Below are 22,225 nucleotides of genomic sequence, written 5' to 3'. Positions count from 1 at the left end.
CACACATGAAGAGACTTCATCTGGCTTAACTGGTGCCTCTAGAGACGAAACCTCTCTCATCGTCACTCAATGCCTAGGTTTACCTCCACTGTACTCACATCCTACCATACCATTGTCTGTACATTATGCCCTGAATCTATTTTACCACGCCCAGAAATCTGCTCCTTTTATTCTCTGTGCCCCACGCACTAGACAACCAGTTCTTGTAGCCTTCAGCCGTACCCTTATCCTACTCCTCCTCTGTTCCTCTGGTGATGTAGAGGTTAACCCAGGCCCTGTAGCCCCCAGTTCCACTCCTATTCCCCAGGCCCTCTCATTTGTTGACTTCTGTAACCGTAATAGCTTTGGTTTCATGCATGTTAACATCAGAAGCCTACTCCCTAAGTTTGTTTTATTCACTGCTTTAGTGTAACAGTTGTTAAAGTACTATGTGAATTTCACCAGGTTCATATATCAATATGTTGTGTTGATTTGTTATGCATGCCTGCATCCTGGGAGAAGGGGAGTGTGTACTTACGTTTTGCCCGGAGTGCTCGTGCTCAAATCATTTTGATGCACTGAGAGAGGTAGGCACGCTTTTTCTGTCTTCAGAAAAGTTTGATTCTTTTAAGTACAAAGTCATACACACAATGTTTTGTTCATGAATAATGATGTATATTTAGAGGTTACTCATAAGTGGATGGTATTGTTAAGATGCACTTGTAATTGTACTTTTTAGGATGATATCAACATTCTGAATTCAACATGTGGTTAATAGCTAGCTAAGGTATTAGCAGGCTATTGTATGTGTGAACAATGGCTAGCTCCTCGAATGATCCCAGTCCCTCCTATTGTGCATCTGTTGTAGAAAGAGGCGACGATTCTCAGAACAGATGTGCTCTACAAATGTTTTATTTCATTTTGGATGCAGGTATGTGGTTTTATCAATGTAAAATATGTTATGTATAATAAGGAGAGAGTATTAATTTTTGTATTCCAGAAATCATTTTGATGCACTGAGAGAGAAAGAGGCGACGATTCTCAGAACAGATGTGCTCTACAAATGTTTTATTTCCAGTTTTATTTTGCAGATGCAAGATGCAGAGAGTCAGTTCTGCTTGATTAAAACTACCTGATCTCCAAAGTCCACATTTATGGTCTCTATCAACCACACACAACGCAGAGTTACAGTGGTGTAGTATAGCACCGGCTACATTAGCACACTCTGCCAACTCTGATGTCCTAAGCGTGCCTGAATCCTGGCTTAGGAAGGCCACCAAAAATTCTGAAATTTTTATCCCCAACCTTTTCTGCCAAGACAGAACTGCCAAAGGGAGTGGAGTTGCAATCTACTGCAGAGAGTTCTGTCATGCTATCCAGGTCTGTGCCCAAACAGTTTGAGCTTCTACTTTTGAAAATCCACCTTTCAGGAAATAAGTCTCTCACTGTTGACGCTTGTTATAGACCCCCCTCAGTCCCCAGCTGTGCCATGCACACCATGTGTGAATGAATTGCCCCCCATTTATCTTCAGAGTTCGTACTGTTAGGTGACCTAAACTGGGATATGCTTAACACCCCAGCCCTCCTACAATCTAAGCTAGATGCCCTCAATCTCACACAAATTATTAAGGAACCTACCAGGTACAACCACAAATCCATCAACACAACTCTCGTGGATGTCATCGTGACCAACCTGCCCTTTAAATACACCTTTTCTGTCTTCAACCAGGATCTCAGTGATCACTGCCACATTGCATGCGTCCGTAATGGGTCCGCGGTCAAACGACCACCCCTCATGCCTGTCAAACGCTCCCTAAAACACTTCAGCAAGCAGGCCTTTCTAATCTCACCTGGGCTGGGTATCCTGGAAGGATATTGACCTCATTCCGTCAGTAGAGGTTGTCTGGTTATTCTTTAAAAGAGCTTTCCTCACCATCTTAAATAAGCATGCCCCATTCAAAAAATGTAGAACTAAGAACAGATATAGCCCTTGGTTCACTCCAGACCCGACTGCCCTTGACCAGCACATAAACATCCTGTGGTGTACTGCATTAGCATTGAAAAGCCCCCACGATATGCAACTTTTCAGGGAAGTTAGGAACATATATACACAGGCAGTTAGGAAAGCTAAGGCTAGCTTTTTCAAACAGAAATTTGCATCCTGTAGCACAAACTTCAAAAAGTTCTGAGACACTGTAAAGTCCATGGAGAAAAAGAGCACCTCCTCCCAGCTGCCCACTGCACTGAGGCCAGGAAACACTGTCACCACCGATAAATCTATGATAATCGAGAATTTCAAGAAGTATTTTTCTACGGCTGGCCATGCTTTCCATCTGGCTACCCCTACCCCAGTCAACAGCTCTGCACCCCCCACAGCAACTTGCCCAAGCCTCCCCCATTTCTCCTTCACCCAAATCCAGATAGCTGATATTCTGAAAGAGCTGCAAAATCTGGACCCCTACAAATCAGCTGGGCAAGACAATCTGGAACCTCTATTTAAAAAAAACTATTTTAAAATATTACTAGCAGCCCCTAATACTAGCCTGCTCAACCTCTCTTTCATATTGCCTGAGATCCCTAAAGATTGGAAAACTGCCGCGGTAATCCCCTAATTTAAAGGGGGAGACACTCTAGACGCAAACTGTTACAGACCTATATCTATCCTACCCTGCCTTTCTAAAGTCTTCGAAAGCCAAGTACCTTCTCCGCTATGCAATCGGGTTTCTGAGCTGGTCATGGGTGTATCTCAGCCACGCTCAAGGTCCTAAATTATATCATAACCGCCATTGATAAAAGACAATACTGTGCAGCCAACTTCATTGACCTTGCCAAGGCTTTCGGCTCTGTCAATCACCACATTCTTATCGGCAGACTCAACAGCCTTGGTTTCTCAAATGACTGCCTCGCCTGGTTCGCCAACTACTTCTCAGATAGAGTTCAGTGTGTCAATTCTGAGGGCCTGTTGTCCAGACCTCTGGCAGTCTCTATGGGGGTACCACAGGGTTCAATTCTTGGGCCGACTCTTTTGTCTGTATATATCAATGATGTCGCTCTTGCTGCTGGTAGGAAACAACACCTCCAGTTTGCTGATCCTTAACACAGGGGCCCCACAAGGGTTCGTGCTCAGCCCCCTCCTGTACTCCCTGTTCATCCATGACTGCGTGGCCACGCACGCCTCCAACTCAGTCCTCAAGTTTTCCGACGACACAACAGTAGCAGGCCAGATTACAAACAATGACTAGACAGCCTACAGGGAGGAGGTGAGGGCCCTGGCAGAGTGGTGTCAGGAAAATAACCCCTCCCTCAACGTCAACAAAATGAGGGAGCAGCCCCCTATCCACATCGACGGGACCGCAGTGGAGAAGGTGGAAAGCTTCAAGTTCCTCTGCGTATACATCACTGACAAATTGAAATGGTCCACCCATACAGACAGTGTGGTGAAGAAGGTGCAACAGCGCCTCTTCAACCTCAGGAGGCTAAAGAAATTTGGCTTGGCCCCTAAGACCCTCACAAACTTTTACAGACGCACAATTGAGTGCATCCTGTCACTGGGGGCACACTGCCTACCCTCCAGGACACCTACAAATCCCAATGTCACAGGAAGGCCATAAAGATCATCAAGGACAACAACCACCCGAGCCACTGCATGTTCACCCCGCTATCATCCAGAAGGCGAGGTCAGTACAGGTGCGTCAAAGCTGGGATGGAGAGACTGAAAAACAGCTTCTATCTGAAGGCCATCAGACTGTTAAATAGCCATCACTAGCTGGCTACCACCCAGTTACTCAACCCTGCACCTTAGAGGCTGCTACTGTCACGGCAGATTTCCTCCTCCTCCTCTGAAGAGGTGAAACAAGGATCGGACAAATACGCAGCGTGGTAAGTGTCCATGGTTTTAAAGAAGAAAAACTAAACATGAACACAAAAAAATAATAATAATAACGTGAACTGGCAACAAAACAGTCCCGTGTGGCACAGGAAATAATCACCCACAAAATAGCCAAAGAACATGGCTGCCTAAATATGGTTCCCAATCAGAGACAACAATAAACACCTGCCTCTGATTGAGAACCAATCTAGGCAACCATAGACTTACATAAACACCTAGAATGAACACAACCCCATAAATCTACAAAAAACCCTAGACAGTACAAACACCCGGTTTCCTATTTAACTACAGCTAATAAATAATGCTCAACTGGGACCACTGGCTGGGGGATTTCTTTGAACAAAACAAAACACAACACAAGCTTATGTTACACTGGTGCCGAGACTCGTCTTCTTGTCTTCGCAGGACGTCACGTGGAAGGATCCGCGAGGTTGCTGATGCACACCGGAGGCGTGTTATGCGTGCATATGAACTGTTTTGCATTCTGCACGAGCGGAATTCTCAGGAGGCTCCTGGTAGCATGAGTGAATTGGAGAAATGTAGTATACTGTTCATTACTTGTATGTGTTGATAGTATGATTAGTTAGTGATGTAATTGTGATGTTATGCTTGTAACTTTCCGATGCCTATTAACTTTAGTGCGACGCCACTTTTTTGCCACAAGGTGGCGACAGAGATATTTATGAGGCTGTTTCTTTTGTTACTTTTCTGTGTTGATTCTTGTTAGAGGCGGGTGCAACTACCACTGAACTTTTATTTTGAGGGCATTTTATTCAAGCTGATTTTATAAGTGTGTTGATATTGAATGTGATTTTTATTTACTTTTGTTTCCACCAACAACAACAACAAAAAAATATAATAAATTAAATGGAGAGTTTTGGGAGAGGTACAGTAGGGGAGTTCTCATGTTTAACCCTTCACCGCCAGTGGGTAGGGGGGCAGCTATTTCTTCACTTACTTCCACACCTCTGGCCAGGCTGACTGCACAGGCAAGTGTGCACCTTCCACATGATTTAGAGCTACCTCAACTCAGTACATTCGAGCCAGTTTCACCTAGTCCTAGGAATGGGGATGTGTCTATGGATTTCCTGGCGGGCATTTCCTGTCGCCTGTTGCAAACTGCCCGGACCCCTTGCCGCAGCCCACAAATGGCTCATCTGAGGTATTGGATCATGTGATTGCCATGCTTGAACGGGTCTTTGGAGCAGAGGCCACAGCAACCTGTAGGTGGCTATGATAACCGCTTTCAGAGGAGGCCCAGGAGAAGGGAGAACCCCATCTTTGCAATGCAAAGTGTGTGGGGATGCAAATCACAGCATCATAGATCATTGTTATTCACACCATATCTGCTTCCTCTGTTATGCAGCTGGGCACACACACATCAAGGATGTCCACCCGCTTCATTGGTAACTCCCGTCTCTCATTCAAACAGCAACACGGCTCAGCGGCAGGAAAACTAGCAGGTCCGCACGGGTTGGGGGGGAAGTGCTGGACCTTGTGAGGTGCCCCATTCAAATAGTGGTGTAGATTTAAAGTCAATATATTCAAGTGTTTGTGATGAAATTAAGTCGAACGAAAAAGTAATTATGCAAAATACACAGAGAGTGCTCCACAACGATGAACTCTTCTATACTAATGTGTTACTGGTGAGCACTATGATTGACAGCGGTTCTATGGTATGCACATTGAGCTCAACAGTGGTGCCACGCCTTGAGAAAGCAGGTGTGCTTTAAGAGTGGCTCCCTGGCCTCCCGGGTGGCGCAGTGGTTAAGGGCGCTGTACTGCAGTGCCAGCTGTGCCATCAGAGTCCCTGGGTTCGCGCCCAGGCTCTGTCGTAACCGGCCGCGACCGGGAGGTCCGTGGGGCGACGCACAATTGGCCTAGCGTCGTCCGGGTTAGGGAGGGATCTTCTTGTCTCATTGCGCACTAGCGACTCCTGTGGCGGGCCGGGCGCAGTGCGCGCTAGCCAAGGTTGCCAGGGGCACGGTGTAGCCTCCGACACATTGGTGCGGCTGGCTTCCGGGTTGGATGCGCGCTGTGTTAAGAAGCAGTACGGCTGGTTGGGTTGTGTATCGGAGGACGCATGACATTCAGCCTTCGTCTCTCCCGAGCCCATACGGGAGTTGTAGCAATGAGACAAGATAGCAATTGGATACCATGAAATTGGGGAGAAAAAGTGGTAAAATTTAAATACATTTTTTTTAAATAAAATTTAAAAAAAGAGTGGCTCCCTCAGTCCGACTGAAGTGGTGTTGGTTGGCTGCAGTGTCTCTGTCCCTGTTCTAGTAGTGGATGGCCAACGTGATGAGCTCAGCGACGTGATAAAACACCTCATCAGGGAGCTGAAGACGACCGGTGACTCATCATCTGAACACAATGGAGATGACAAACTGTTCCGTCTGCTGGCTAATGTAGAGAGATGGAAAGGAGGGCACGGTAAGGCTGAAGCGGGCGGTCACACTGGAGCCCATGCAGGAGCATTAAGTCTGGGGCCGGCTGTGTACACCTCAAAATGTATCCCAGGGCAGTGCTGTCGTTATTGAGCCTACAGGGGCACGCTCAAGACCGAAAAACATTCTAGTGGGGAGGACAGTAGTGACATTGTGGAGCGATGGCTGGGTCCCTGTCAAAGTTATCAATCCCTCACCAAAGTCAGTAACAGTGAGACGCAATGCCAACATAGCAGCGTTTTTCCTTGCATGGCATTAGAGGACTTTGACACTGACTACATAGATGGGCCCACTGTCCCACCAATCCCAGCAGGTACACAAAATAGATGACAATCCAGACTTTGACACTGACTACATAGATGGGCCCACTGTCCCACCAATCCCAGCATGTACACAAAATAGATGACAATCCAGACTTTGACACTGACTACATAGATGGGCCCACTGTCCCACCAATCCCAGCAGGTACACAAAATAGATGACAATCCAGACTTTGACACTGACTACATAGATGGGCCCACTGTCCCACCAATACCAGCAGGTACACAAAATAGATGACAATCCAGACTTTGATACTGACTACATAGATGGGCCCACTGTCGAACCGGTCCCCCTGGTGCAGCAGGTACACAAAATGGATGACAATCCAGACAATTGTAGTGCAGATAGCTCGACCATTGACGTCAAACCACACAGAGTGACAAGAGAGGTGTTGCACGAGTTAGGGCTAGGTGACATTGACATTGAGTCCACTCAGTTGTCGCAACAGTGTAAAGCCAAACTAGTTCAGCTTATAACCCGCTATGAGTCTATCTTCTTCAGGCACAAACTAGATTGCGGGAAGGCTACTGGATCTGTCCATCGCATCAGACTCAGTGACACCAATCCTTTGAGGCTACCTTACCGAAGGCTCTCCCCTAACCATTATGACAAGCTCAGGCAGGCCTTGGATGAGATGAAAGAGACGAGAGATAATCAGGAAATCCAGCAGTGAGTATGCCTCCCCACTCAGTGGTATGCCTCCCCACTCAGTGGTATGCCTCCCCACTCAGTGGTATGCCTCCCCACTCAGTGGTGGTCTGGAAGAAGTCTGCCGATCTGAGACTGTGTACAGACTTCCGATGGCTCAAGGATGCTCACCCTCTACCTCAACTAGCTGATGTTCTGGCGGCCCTGGGTGGCAATGCCTTCTTTTCTACGATGGATATTATCTCAGGCTACTACAATATAGAGGTGCATGAAGACGACAAGAAGTTTACAGCCTTCACTTCTCCTTTTGGGTTATATGAATATAACCATTTTCCACAAGGACTATGCAACAGCCCAGATACATTCATGAGGATGATGTTGAGCATTTTTTGGGGATCAACATTTTTCTAGTCTTCTCTGTTACCTGGACGATGTGCTGTTTTTTGCCCCGACTGAAGAACTTGGATTGCAACGCTTGGAGTCATTTTTTGAGCGTCTCAAAGCCCATAATCTGAAATTGGCTCCAAAGAAATGTCATATCATGAAGAGATCAGTGTGGTTCTTGGGGCATGTCATCAGTGGATAAGGTGTGGCCACCATACCCAGAAAAAGTGAAGGCTATTGCAGGGATGACAGAGAAGGATCTCACGGAGGATAACATGGACGTGCCCTCCCAGGGGAAGATTCGGTCCTTTCTCGGAATGATAGTCTATTACCAGCAGTTCATTGAGTGGTGCTCCACCATCGCTAAGCCGCTGCATGGGCTGACAACTGGGATGAAGGCACCACACCATGGAACAGGCAAGAAGAAACGAGGAATGCATAGGAAACTCACAGCAGCAGACTGGACTGGTGAGTGCAAACAGGCCATCAGTCAGTTGAAACAGGCTCTCCTCAATCCGGTCATGCTAGCCCCTCCTGCTTTTAGTAGACCTCTCTTGCTGTCTGTAGATGCATCTAGTAATGGCTTAGGTGCTGTCCTCTCCCAGGTGCCAGAGGATTGGTCCACGGCCAGACCTGTAGCATTCGCTAGTGTAACGGATGTGAAACGGCTAGCTTAGTCACTTGCTCTGAGACCTTGAAGTAGTAGTTCCCCTTGCTCTGCAAGGGCCGCGGCTTTTGTGGGTAACGATGCTTCGTGGGTGACTGTTGTTGATGTGTGCAGAAGGTCCCTGGTTCGCGCCCGGGTATGGACGAGGGGACGGTCTAAATTTATACTGTTACACTAGCAAATCCCTTACTTATGCACAGTCAAAGTCTTCTGCCCATAGGTTACAGTTTTTTGCTTTCTGCTTGGCCGTCTGTGAGAAGTTTAGTCATTGGCTAAGGGGCAAGCCTTTTACTGTATAGACAGAGAACAACCCATTTATGTAAATCCTGTCCAAGCCCAAATTGGAAGCCTGTGAACAGAGATTGGTTGCGAAGCTCGCTCCATTCAAGTTTGACATCAAGTACGTCCCGGGTCCAATAATGTCATTGCTGATGCACTCAGTAGACAGCCATTTGAACAGCCGAGCGCTCTCCACCGCATCTCAAGGGTTCCATACAAGGCCTTACTGGAAGAAGCTGCGGGAGTACATGCTGAGAACCACCCATTCGACCTGCTTATCGGCAATTGAGGCAGATGCCTGTGAAATTGAAATCATGAACTGACAAACTACCTTCTATCCCTCTCCTGGTTCTCTATCAAAGGAAGCGGTCAGCAGTCTTGAAGTCGCAAGAGGAGGCTGGTCTGCAGAACTGTGCGCTGCTACTGCCTCAGCTCACTCAGTCACTGGTGCCATCTGAGATGTCAGATGTGAGAGTGCTATCCCATGACGACCTGATATCAAAACAGCGTCAGGCAAGTCTTCTACGTGGACAGGGGCCGGAGATCTTCTAGGAGGGAACGTGACCATGAACCAATCGAGGCTCTGCAGATTCTGAAGGCCTGGGAGAAGCTCACTCTGAAAATGGGTGTACTATACCAAAAGTTTGCTGTCCAAGAAGAAGACGTACCAGTATGTAGTACCCACCTGAGGGCGACAGTCTTGAAGGGTGTCCACGATGAAGCCGGTCATCAGGGGCAACAGCGGACGTTGTACCTGATAAGACAGAGGTTCTTCTGGCATGGTCTGGAGTCTGATATAAGAGAATACTTCCAGAGCTGCAAGAGGTGTGTGTTCAGTAAGGCCCCAGAGCCAGAGGCCAGAGCTCCATTGGAGAACATCATCACGACTAAGCCCCTCGAGTTGGTGTGTGTAGACTTCTGGTCTGCTGAAGACTCCAACAATACTTTGGATGTTCTGGTTGTGACAGACCATTTTACTTAAATGGCCCATGCCTCCTTGTGTCTGAACCAATCAGCTAAAGCAGTGGCCCTTCAGCTGTGGAACAACATCTTCTACTCCGACCAAGGGGCCAACTTTGAAAGTCAATTGATTGCTGAGTTTTGCTGCAGGAGTCCAGAAGTCGCACATAACTCCCTACCATCCGAGGGGGAACGAGGGGAGTCGAAAGGTTCAAAAGAACGTTGGGAAACATGATCAGGGCCCTACCTACGAGAGCGAAGCACAGGTGGCCCCAGAAGCTGAAGTCGTTGACCTTCGCCTACAACTGTACAGTCTGTGAAACCACAGGCCACGCCCATTTCAGAGCTAACCTTTGGAGAAGAAATGTCAGAACCCTCGGAAGAAGAAAGGCATTCTGAAGATGCCTCTGGTAGCACAAGCTCCAGCAACAGTCACAGAACCCTTGACCTTGACTATCCACCGACTGTGGACAGTGACCCATCAATGGTGGTTGTAGTTGAACAGGTTAGCCGTAATGATAACTCCGCTAGGCCTGTCAGGTCAGGGGCTGGTCGGGTTAGGAAACGCCCTGTGAGACTCACAGAGACTATGCAGACACAGAGGGTTTTTCATACAGAGTTTGTTAGAACACTTGTGCGGGTGTAGGATTAGAATCCAATTTGGCCTGTAGATTTCCAGGTCTTCAGCCCATTGTTTTGTTTTACTTTCAAGGGGCCCCATGGAGGTAATGGGTCAAAGGTCAAGTAAGCCAAGGTTTTTCTGTCTGAGGTTCTTATTGTCACCAAGAGTACTGAACATGTAACAGGCATGTTTTCCTACAAGGTATTTAAATTCCACTAATACTCTTCAGAGAATAGTCTATGGTGACATATGTATTGCATACCTCATTTTGTTTTTATTTAGATTATTTCTTTATAGTATACAAGTGGAAATCAACAGGGGAGAATGTAACAGGGGTGGTTATGTTTCCACTTGCCTCTAAAGAAATCTGTATTTAATGTTCAATCATTCTTATTGGTTGGTTCAATTCCGATGACAATAAGGTTTGTTGTGATTGGCCCCGCTTGCAGATAGGGGGAGATGGCGAATGTCAGGTCTCCCCAGTGTGGAAATGTGATGCAAGGGGTAGGTCACATTCTGAATACTGAATTCTATTTTTATATTTTACAATGTGTTCAAGTTTTCTGTACATTTCTGATTCATACATGTGTGGGTATAAGGTACCTGTTGGGGATTGAGGGGCTTTCTAGGATGTGCTTTAGTATATGATTGCTGTACAGTATATAAGTGTGTTAGCTAGCATTCACCGATGTAATGGTCATATAAGCTCACTGTTAACAGAGTTGTTTTCATCCTACAGATTTTACTATTGACAGCCATCAACACTGTTAAACCCTGCACAACTAACATGCTATTTACCATTTAACTACAGATAATACATAATGCTCAACTGGGACCACTGGCTTGGGTGATTTATTTGAACAAAACACAACACAAGGAGAGTACGATTACCTTCTGTTACATAGCTTAAATTCTTGTTAATCTAACTGCACTGTCCAATTTACAATAGCTATTACCGTGAAATATAATATGCTATTGTTTCAGGAGAGTGCACAGTTATGAACTTGAAAATGTATCAATGAACCAATTAGGCACATTTAGGCAGACTTGATACAACATTTTTAACAGAAATGCGATGGTTCATTGGATCAGTCGTATACTTTGCACATACTCTGCTGCCATCTAGTGGCCAAGATCTATATTGTGCCTAAACTGAAATAATACATTGTGTCCTTGCGTTTCAAAGATGATTAAAAAAAGCATGTTTTTTTCTTTGTTTTATCTTTTACCAGATCTAATGTGTTATATTCTCCTACATTAATTGTACATTCACTCAAACTTCAAAGTGTTTCCTTTCAAATGGTATCAAGAATATGCATATCCTTGCTTCAGGCCCTGAGCTACAGGCATGTAGATTTGGGTATGTCATTTTAAAATGGAAAAAAAATGAGTCCGATCCTTAATGAGGAAGATAAATTGAAGAAATGGGTGGGTGGGATTGTGACTTTGTGGCAGTGGTAACTAATGACGACCTTCTTGAACACTCCTAGCTTGTGCATTTTTATGGTTCACGAACCCTCCTAGCTCCTGTATTCTAGCTGAATGAGAACATGGCTATGTAGAAATCGCTGTTGAAAAGAGACCGGATTAAAGCTTATAGTGCAGTTGCAGTAGAACTATGTCCTCATCAGCTTTCTGTCTAGTCATTGACAGCTTCAGTAACCATTAGAAGGCTATCATAAATGTCAAATCTAGAATGCTCAGTTGTTTCATGAGCATTATGTTCAAGGATTTGTGAGATTTAAAGGTTGCTTTTTTGAAGGGTTTGGATTTGATGTGGGCCTCTAATTGTAGAGGCTTCAGCTCCATTCCTTTCTTGTTTGCGTTCTGCAACCAAGGGCTGTGTTCATGTAGGTTTTTATGTTCTGGAACAATCAGTTGAACGTAAACGGTACTGTATTGAACGAGCAGTTGAAAAACGGGGGAAGGGTTGGTTTGTGGGTTGGCTAACCCACTGCCCTTTAAATACGTCACGCATTCCTTCAAGCCACACTTCGCCACACCGACCAAACGGGAGCAAACGTACCTCAAAGTCTATACTGATCTGTTCAAGAACATAGAATAAAGTTTTTGGGAAACGTGTCGTTCCTTACAAACCGTTCCGCAACATAGCAAACGTTCAAGCGAACTGAACGCACCTCTGGAGGAGAAGCGGGGGACAAATAACACGTGTACTGGGCGTGTCTTAGCAAAACGTCACAAACGCCTAAACTAATGATCTTGAGAGATATTTGAATATATTTGTTAAATCAAAAATTTGCGAACTCTGGTTGGTTCGTGGAAATCCAACTGACCAATCGCTTAAATGACAGGTGCCCAGCTGGCCGTAAACTCCACCCCTATTTATTTTTCAGCAAACCCCGGAAATATCGTTGTTTAAAGGATTTTCAATAGTTACCACAGCCACAAAGTCAAAATGGCAATATTGTGAAAATTCATGGGGAAAAAAAATATTTGCGTTTTGGTATTAATTTAAGGTTATGGGTCGGTAGTGCGGTTAAGGTTAGGGTTGAGGTTAGGGTTTAAAATCAGATTTTAAGAAGATAAATTGTATAAATAGGCGGGGTTTAAGACTTTGTGGCTGTGGTAGCTAGTGACGACCTGTTTAAAGGGACACTGCGCTATTTCATGGGCGAGGGCGAAAACAGCTAAAGCGCAGAAAAGCAGATAAATGTAAAATAGCCAGCAAGCAACGGAGCTAGCAAGCTATGTGGTTAGAGAGGAGAGTAGAGACGACAAGACGAGACGGAAAAATTCCATGATCAACGATGCAATCAACTTCTCTTCGAAGATAGCTAACGTTGGTTTTGATGGCAATCCGATTGATCTTTAAATGTGAAAAGAGACACTTCATGTGAAATCGGACAGGGCTGTCCTGAAGCAAAGATAAAAAGCAAAAAGTTAAACTCCGCTCCTGAGATGAAGGAAATGTCTCGTTAATTAACCCTTTACGTGTGAAGCCTGTCGTCCCCTTCATGTAGCTGGTAGTTACTGCTCTGGTGAGTAACAAAGCTTTTTCATGGTCACTGAATTATGTTCTGTAAACTAGCTAACGGCTGATTAACTGCTTACATTTAGGATTGTTCTTGTAAAAACACGGTGTCAATACTATTGTACTATTGTAAGGACGTTATAACAACTAAATGTGTATTTCGGGGTTTTAAATGTGGACAGTGGTCTTTGTGGAAAAACATACAAATGATGCAAGACCTCAATCTTATTTAGGCAGCTGGCTACATGGTAGTTTAGAGTGTTGCCGTATTGAATGATTTTCTTCGGCATTTGAAATTCAGCCTAGCCCAGATGACATAGTCATGACACACACACATAAGTAAACTACTGTGTGTCTTCGCAGGGGGCGTTCCTCTGCTTTGTTTGCCATCCTCATTCTTCACAAGGAAAAAAAATGTATGTGCGCGCCGGGGGTGCGTGCGTGTGCAGAATAAGGACAAGGAGATGAAGTCTCCTGACTTGCCATTATAAACGGGCGTGTGTGCTTAATACACACAGTCTGCAATGCATGCGTGCCTTCGCTTAACTGCATACAGATGCAATGCATTACGCTTGGTACTGTACTGTACTGTGCTGTCTGTAGGTCGTAGCCTAATCCTATATGAGCGAGGGATCACCCCACCACCACACACATGCTATAAATCTGAGTTGATGACGATATCGTGGCGGTTGAACAACCGTGAATAATATCGCTGTAACTAATCGTTTAAGAGAGGTAAGGGAACCCCGCCATCCAAAGCACTAGCCAGGTTTCATTGTTCTGTAAGGGGAGCTGCTGCTGTTAGATAGATGGAATTGCATTGAAGAGAGGCTATCATCTGCAACGGGAGATAGACAGCAGCTGTGGACTGATACTGACCTAAACCTGCAATGTTGCGGTTATTGCTGCTGCTATGTTGCACACATTCATGCAGCAAGCGAGTAACCTTTGTTACTGTGATAAGAAGTGCAGTGATGTAGGTGTGTGTGTGTGTCTCTGTGCGTGTGTCTCTGTGTGTGTGTGTGTGTGTGTGTGTGTGCGTGTGTGTGGATCAGCTCATGCATTGATACGTAATGTCTGGTTTGATTGTGCAGCGCTGCAGGGATATTCCCTTTGTCTTCACAAGCAGGGCAAGATAACATTGCATTTGCAAACATATTACATGTGCATACATACATACATACACACATACACACACACATACATACATACATACACACACACACACATACACACACACACACACACACACACACACACATATATATATACACACACACACACACACATACATACATACATACAAACCCCCTACAGACAGACCTACAGGCTGTTCTAAACATGCTTGTCCACAGCCCTGGACATCCTCAGTGTGAAGGCTTATGTGATGTAGTCTTCTCTACTAGTGACCTGGTGGGACCCCACAGAGGACAAATTATGATTATTTAAGGGTGTATGTAGCCGAAGTGACTGCACTATTCAATGCATTGATTCATGTGTGACAGAGTGAAATCAATGTTTCACAGACAGTCAATCGTGTGTGTGTGTGTGTGTGTGTGTGTGTGTGTGTGAGTGTAAACTAAAAACGTCAAATTAAGCACTTTGCTGCTTTACAACACGTGTAGCCTGGATCGGGATCGTTGAGAGAATTAAACCACATTTACAATCTCTTCGCGGACAGACTACATAAACATCAACAGCGTTGCGTCGCTCCTAAGAACAGACCTTTTAAATTATTTTTAAAGGCACACGTAGCCTACATATCAATGCATACCCACAAACTATATAGGTCAAACTACTATGAGCAATGATCAGCAGTCAAGTTTTAAAGATAGTGGACTTTCAATAAGCAAATTGTGATCATAATGATGGCGTTTGAAAACATCCAGATCTAATCATCAACAACAAACGTTATGTTCTCTCTAACTTTAGGAGTGTGTGTGGGAATCAGTCACAAACAAAGATAAACAGGCTGGTTCAGAAACGCTGTTTGCTTTGACTCAACAACACATCAGCTGAGAGGACACTGTAAACACACACACACACACACACACAATGTTCTGTGTTCATTAACATACCAAGGCCTCTGCCAAACCAAACCCTTCATCCTAACAAAATACCTGTGTATTTTTTTATTTTACCTTTTATTTAACTAGGCAAGTCAGTTAAGAACAAATTCTTATTTTCAATGACGGCCTAGGAACAGTGGGTTAACTGCCTGTTCAGGGGCAGAACGACAGACTTGTCAGCTCGGGGGTTTGAACTTGCAACCTTCCGGTTACTAGTCCAACGCTCTAACCACTAGGCTACCCTGCCGCTTGACCATATAGAGCCCGTGTAGAGCCCATATAGAGCCTGTGTGGAGCCCGTATAGGGCCTGTGTACAAATAGAGCCCATATAGAGCCTGTGTAGAGCCCATATAGAGCCTGTGTACGAATATAGCTCGTAAAGAGCCTGTGTAGGGCCCGTATAGAGCCTGTGTGTGAATAAAACCTGTATAGAGCCCCTATAGAGCCCCTATGGAGCCAGTGTAGAGCCCATGAATGAATAGAGACTGTGTAGAGCCCGTATAGAGCCTGTGTATGAATAGAGCCTGTATAGAGCCTGTGTATGAATAAAGCCTGTGTAGAGCCCATGTGGAGCCCATATGGAGCCCGGATAGAGCCTGTGTACGAATAGAGCCAGTGGGGAGCCCGTATAGAGCCTATGTACAAATAGAGCCCAAATAGAGCCCGTGTACAAATAGAGCCCGTGTACAAATAGAGCCCATGTACGAATAGAGCCCGAATAGAGCCCGAATAGAGCCCGAATAGAGCCTGTGTACAAATAGAGCCCGTTTAGAGCCCAAATAGAGCCCGTGTAGAGCCCAAATAGAGCCTGTGTACAAATAGAGCCCGTGTAGAGCCCGAATAGAGCCTGTGTATGAATAGAGCCTGTATGGAGACCGTATAGAGCCTGTATAGTATGTTTTTACTGTGTACTTATCCCACAGCGCTAGGCTTAGTTTATAAGCCAGTCGTTAGCAAAGCACTCTCTCTCCATCCCTCAGGCTTGGACCATGGCACACACACACACACACACCCCATACATGCATGCACACACACACACACGTGAACACACACACCACCCACCAACAGATCAAAGAAGAACTAAGGTGAACATAAAGATTTAACCACACACACACTCATCCTGGGGGCATGTCCATTTTTGCGAGAGGGGGGGGGGGCTTATTTGCGTCGCTCCATGAATAGGCCACATGTTTTTTTCCAGGACATTCCATCCTGTGAGCTGGAGGAGCCTGTCACCAAGACTCCATTGCTTAAGACGGCAGTGACACATACATTCTCACACACACACACACACACACACACACACACACACACACACACACACACACACACACATTCACACACACATTCATTCATTCACACACACACACACACACACACACACACACACACACACAAACACACACACACACACACACACACACACACACACACACACACACACACACACACACACACACACACACACACACAGTTAAAGGCTGTTTTGGGAGTGTATGTGTTTGAGCCAAGAGTGTGTGTCTGTATAGACAAGTGTATGTGTGTGTATTGTTTTGTGTAATGTGGAGGTGCCAGTTTGTTTTGTGTGTGAACAGGATGTTCTATGCTTCGTTCTGTTCAGCTGTACTCAGACACCCTTGAAAAAGGGGAGGGCCTTGAGGGTGGAGGCCACCCCCTGTTTTCCTATATTGATGTGAACAAGGGCTCTTAAAGGGGCAGTGTGTGTGTGTGTGTGTGTGTGTGGTAAACAGGGGGTGGCCTCCTGCCTTCTCTACTGAGATACAAAAGCTTCTCTTCTATAGTTTGCATCATTGCTCAACTGAGGTGAAATAATTACTTTTGACTATTTTATTTTTGTTTTTAGAGTATAAGATCTCTTTTGCAAGTGAGGCTTGAATCCATGGCCACCATTGTACCCAAGAAGGTAAAGATAAAGATAACTGAACTAAATGACTATCGTCCCGTAACGCTCACTTCTGTCGTCATGAAGTGCTTTGAGAGACGAGTCAAGGATCATAGCACCTCCACCTTATCTGCCACCCTAGACCCACTTCAATTTGTATAACGCCCCAATAGGTCCACAGATGATGATATCGCAATCACACTGCACACTGCCCTATCCCATCTGGACAAGAGGAATACCTATGTAAGAATGCTGTTCATTGACTACAGCTCAGCATTCAACACCGTAGTACCCTCCAAGCTCATCATTAAGCTTGAGGCTCTGGGTCTCAACCCATCCCCTGTGCAATTGGGTCCTGGACTTTCTAAGAGGCCGCCCCCAGGTGATGAAGGTAGGAAACAACATCTCCACTTCGCTGATTCTCAACACTGGGGCCCCACAAGGGTGCGTGCTCAGCCCCCCCCTGTACTCCCTGTTCACCCATGACTGTGTGGCCATGCAACTCAATCATCAAGTTTGCAGATGACCCAGCAGTAGTGGGCTTGATTACCAACAACGACGAGACAACCTACAGGGAGGAGGTGATGGCACTTGGAGTGTGGTGTCAGGACAACAACCTCTCACACAACATCAGTAAAACAAAGGAGATGATCGTGGACTTCAGGAAACAGCAGAGGGAGCACCCCCCTATCCACATCGATGGGACAGCAGTGGAGAAGGTGGAAAGTTTCGGACAAACTGAAATGGTCTACCCACACAGACAGTGTGCCTCATCAACCTCTGGAGGCTGAAGAAATGTGTCTTGTCACCTAAAAACCTCACAAAATTTTACAGATGCACAATTTAGAGAATCCTGTCGGGCTGTATCACCGCCTGGTACGGCAACTGCACCGCCCACAATCGCAAGACTCTCCAGAGGGTGGTGTGGTCTGCACAACGCATCACCGGGGGGCAAACTACCTGCCCTCCAGGATACCTACAGCACCCGATGTCACAGGAAGGACAAAAAGATAATTAAGGACTACAACCACCCGAGCCACTGCCTGTTCACCCTTCTACCATCCAGAAGGCGAGGTCAGTACAGGTGTATCAAAGCTGGGACCGAGTGACTGAAAAACAGCTTCCATCTCAAGGCCATCAGACTGTTAAACAGCCATCTCTGACACGAAGAGGCTGCCGCCTACATACAGACTCAAAATCATTGGCTACTTTAATAAATGGATCACTAGTCACTTTAATAATGCCACATTAATAATGTTTACATATCTTACATTACTCATCTAATATGTATATACTGTATTCCATACCATCTAGGTCATCGCTCATCCATATATATATTCTTGTATATATTCTTATTCCATCCCTTAGATCTGTGTGTATTAAGTAGTTGTTGTGGAATTGTTAGATTACATGTTAGATATTACTGCATGGTCGGAACTAGAAGCACTAGCATTTCGCTACACTCGTGTTAACATCTGCTAACCATGTGTATGTGACCAATAACATTTGATTTGATTTGAGTCCACAAATAAAACCAAATTAATTCCATGTTATTTCAGTCATAACACCCACCATCATTAGAAATGGATAAGATTAGCATTACTGCAACATTATTTAGTTAAAATGTAATTTGATCTCTGAGAAAGGAAGCTAGTTGATTGGCACCCAAATAGGCCCTTTTCATTTTTAAGATTCACTCAATATTCAGTAAATATAATACCCGACATCCGATTTGGACCAAACTTCTTCCTACAGTTGAGTAAGACATGAGGAATCCAATTAAATGGTAATAAGCCACCCAAAGACCCCCCCACAACCCACACCAATCCCAACCTAATTCATCAACCCAACTCTCCTGGAATAGTCCAACAATAGTCAGCTCTCTGAGAGTGCTATCCCTAACCAGCATTTCTCTACACTCGCATGAACATCTGCTAACCATGTGTATGTGACCCATAAAATTGGATTTCATTTGGTACAATTCTCATATGAAGACTTTTCCTACAATCCCAAAACTTTTTTAAAAGGTTATGATAACTCTAATAAAATCATACCATGATAAACCATTGCATGGCAGTCATAAAATGATTAGAAAACATATCTCTATATTTAGTGTGATTAGTGAAATTAAACCCAACCTATTACCATTATAAAACACTACAGTGCCTTCAGAAAGTATTCACACCCCTTGAACTTTTCCACATTTTGTTGTGTTTACAGCCTGAATTTACAATGGGTTACATTGAGATTTTGTTTCACCGATCTACACACAATACCCCATAATGTCAAAGTGGAAATATGTACAAAATGTAAAAAATAATACAATTTCCGCTTTTCATTTTTGATTAATTTGTTGAGTCAATAAGTATTCAATCGCTTTGTTATGGCAAGCCTAAATAACTTCAGGAGCAAACATGTGCTTAACATGTCAGATAAGTTTCATGGACTCAATCAGTGTCCAATAATAGTGTTTAACAGGATTTTTAACAATGACTGTGTCACGTCCTGAACTTAGTCCTTTTTTTTGTATGTCTCTATTTTCGGTTGGTCAGGGCGTGAGTTGGGGTGGGAATTCTATGTGTGTATTTCTATGTGTTTGGCCTGGTATGGTTCCCAATCAGAGGCAGCTGTCGATCGTTGTCTCTGATTGAGAACCATACTTAGGCAGCCTGTTTTCCCACTATGATTTGTGGGTAGTTGTTTTCTGTCTCTGTACCAGACAGAACTGTTTGTTCCGTTTTTGTTATTTTTGTTCTAGTGTTCAGCGTAATTAAAAGATCATGAACACGTACCACGCTGCACCTTGGTCCTCTCCTTCTTCCACCTACAACGATCGTTACAGACTGCCTCATCTCTCTGCTCCACATATACACATATCTGTAAGGCCCCTCCATTGAGCAGTGAATTTCAAGCACAGATTCATACACAAAAACCAGGGGAGTTTTCCCAATGCCTCTTGCAAAGAAGGGCACCTATTAGTATAGACATTGAAAATCCCTTTTAACATGGTGAAGTTATTAATGGCTGTCTAGCAATGATCAACAATCAATTTTGACAGAGCTTGATGAATTTAAAAAAGAATAGTGGGCAAATATTGTACTGTACAATCCAGGTTTGCAAAGCTCTTTGAGACTTACCCAGAAAGACTCGCAGCTGTAATCGCTGCCAACGGTGATTCTAATATGTATTGAGTCAGGGGGTTGAATACTTTTGCATGTACTTTTGCATGTTTCGTTCCACTTTGACATTAGAGTGTATATAGTGTAGATCTTTGAAAAACAAGACAATTAAATCCATTTTAATCTCACTTTGTAACACAACAAAATGTGGAGGAAAAAAGTCAAAGGGTGTGATGACATTCCCGAAGGCTCCATTGTAAACCATAACCGTGAAACGATTATAACAGCTGTGGGCTAATAGTTTGCTTGTTCACCGGGGATGGTCTAATCCAGACTAATAAATCCCAAACACAGGGGCCGTTTCCTGGACAAACTGAAGTGCTTTCATGGAATGGCTTGAATTGTGAGGATGACCACAAAATGTATTTTGTCAAAAGCTATTGGTTTTCTACCCAAAGTTGCAAATAAAATGTGATCCATTTAATCAACACTAGTATTCACTTGTAAAACCAAATGCATGCTTTTCAACCGTTCGCTGCCTGCACCCGCACGCCTGACCAGCATCACCACCCTGGATGGTTCCGACCTTGAATATGTGGACATCTATAAGTACCTAGGTGTCTGGCTAGACTGCAAACTCTCCTTCCAGACTCATATCAAACATCTCCAATCGAAAATCAAATCAAGAATCGGCTTTCTATTCCGCAACAAAGCCTCCTTCACTCACGCCACCAAACTCACGCCTCGTAAAACTGACTATCCTACCGATCCTCGACTTCGGCGATGTCATCTACAAAATTGCTTCAAACACTCTACTCAGCAAACTGGATGCAGTTTATCACAGTGCCATCCGTTTTGTCACTAAAGCACCTTATACCACCCACCACTGCAACTTGTATGCTCTAGTCGGCTGGCCCTCGCTACATATTCGTCGCCAGACCCCTGGCTCCAGGTCATCTACAAGTCCATGCTAGGTAAAGCTCCGCCTTATCTCAGTTCACTGGTCACGATGGCAACACCCATCCGTAGCACGCGCTCCAGCAGGTGTACCTCACTGATCATCCCTAAAGCCAACACCTCATTCGGCCACCTTTCGTTCCAGTTCTCTGCTGCCTGTGACTGGAACGAATTGCAAAAATCGCTGAAGTTGGAGACTTTTATCTCCCTCACCAACTTCAAACATCTGCTATCTGAGCAGTTAACCGATCGCTGCAGCTGTACATAGTCTATCTGTAAATAGCCCATCCATTTTTACCTACCTCATCCCCATACTGTTTTTATTTATTTACTTTTCTGCTCTTTTGCACACCAATATCTCTACCTGTACATGACCATCTGATCATTTATCACTCCAGTGTTATTAACCTGCAAAATTGTAATTATTCGCCTACCTCCTCATGCCTTTTGCACACAATGTATATAGACTCCCCTTTTTTTCTACTGTGTTATTGACTTGTTAATTGTTTACTTACTCCATGTGTAACTTTGTGTTGTCTGTTCACACTGCTATGCTTTATCGTGGCCAGGTCGCAGTTGCAAATGAGAACTTGTTCTCAACTAGCCTACCTGGTTAAATAAAGGTGTTCTCAACTAGCCTACCTGGTTAAATAAAGGTGTTCTCAACTAGCCTACCTGGTTAAATAAAGGTGTTCTCAACTAGCCTACCTGGTTAAATAAAGGTGTTCTCAACTGGCCTACCTGGTTAAATAAAGGTGTTCTCAACTAGCCTACCTGGTTAAATAAAGGTGTTCTCAACTGGCCTACCTGGTTAAATAAAGGTGTTCTCAACTAGCCTACCTGGTTAAATAAAGGTGTTCTCAACTGGCCTACCTGGTTAAATAAAGGTGTTCTCAACTGGCCTACCTGGTTAAATAAAGGTGTTCTCAACTAGCCTACCTGGTTAAATAAAGGTGTTCTCAACTGGCCTACCTGGTTAAATAAA

General features: G+C 44.6%; 1 protein-coding gene across 4 annotated transcripts in view; it reads left to right on the top strand.

The window, feature by feature from the left end:
• The first annotated feature begins 12,823 nt into the window (after positions 1–12,823).
• The window catches only part of LOC139389976 (atos homolog protein B-like), a 56,276-nt gene continuing 46,874 nt past the window's right edge, over positions 12,824–22,225 (top strand). For all 4 annotated transcript variants that reach the window (XM_071137036.1, XM_071137037.1, XM_071137035.1 and 1 more), the window contains exon 1: positions 12,824–13,198. The gene's annotated coding sequence lies outside the window, so the exon portion shown is untranslated. The remainder of the gene's footprint in view (positions 13,199–22,225) is intronic.

Source organism: Oncorhynchus clarkii, chromosome 30, assembly GCF_045791955.1.
Source record: "Oncorhynchus clarkii lewisi isolate Uvic-CL-2024 chromosome 30, UVic_Ocla_1.0, whole genome shotgun sequence".
Lineage (NCBI taxonomy): Eukaryota > Metazoa > Chordata > Actinopteri > Salmoniformes > Salmonidae > Oncorhynchus > Oncorhynchus clarkii.
This window is presented reverse-complemented; position numbering and strand designations above follow the sequence as displayed.